The sequence below is a fragment of the Rissa tridactyla genome, chromosome 26 (genome assembly GCF_028500815.1).
Source record: "Rissa tridactyla isolate bRisTri1 chromosome 26, bRisTri1.patW.cur.20221130, whole genome shotgun sequence".
NCBI lineage: Eukaryota > Metazoa > Chordata > Aves > Charadriiformes > Laridae > Rissa > Rissa tridactyla.
The window spans coordinates 1,277,597-1,278,679 of NC_071491.1; positions in this window are offsets into that span (position 1 = coordinate 1,277,597).

Sequence of the window (1,083 nt, forward strand, 5' to 3'; positions counted from 1 at the left end):
ACCAGGCTGGACACACGCAGTGGTGGGTCGCCGCCCGTGGCTTCCTGAGCTGCACGTGTGTGTCCTCCAGGCTCGGACACGGGTGTTGTCCTGCTGTGGGACATACGTGGCCTCCAGACGGTGACACGGGATCTCCAGACCTGGACGTACGTGTCCTCCAGATCTGGACATACGTGTCCTATAGGCGCGGACAGATGTTCTACAACCTGGACATGTATCCTCCAGATCTGGACACACGTGTCCTCCGGACCTCAACATACGTCTTCCGGAGCCGGATGCCAGACACGTGGTTGCAGGTAGCCACCATGGCCACCAGCACCAGATACCCACGGTCACGAGTTGTCCGCCGTGGTGGACGGCACCAGATATGTAGTTGGAGGTTGCCACCGTGACCAAAAGCACCAGATACATGTGGCCATGAGTGTCCTACCATGACCACCAGCACCAGATACGTGTGGTTGGAGGTTGCCACCAGATACACGTGGTTGGAGGTTGCCACCATGGCCACCAGCACCAGACATGTGGTTGGAGGTTGCCACCATGACCACCAGCACCAGATACATGTGGTTGGAGGTTGCCACCATGACCACCAGCACCAGACATGTGGTTGGAGGTTGCCACCATGACCACCAGCACCAGACATGTGGTTGGAGGTTGCCACCATGGCCACCAGCACCAGACATGTGGTCACAGGTTGCCACCATGGCCACCAGCACCAGATACATGTGGTCGCAGGTTGCCACCATGACCACCAGCACCAGACATGTGGTTGCCACCATTGCCACAGCGCATGGTCCAGCACGGCCACCAACTCCAGCCCTCAGAACCAGGGCGATTTCCTCACCATGCTCATGGTGGCCACGATCCTCCCTCAACTTCCCTCCCAGCCCCATGGCCTCGGTGACCACGGGGAAGCCACGGGCCGGTGGAAGGTGGCCACGTTTCACAGGGCTTTATTCCAGGAGCTCTTCCCCAGCCGAGGTGGGGTGGGAGAAGGGAGAAGAAGACCCCTGGTGGTTTTTTTTGGGGGAGGGGGGACACGGGGTGAGGAGAAGACTCTTCCTTGCGGGGGGGGGCGGTGGC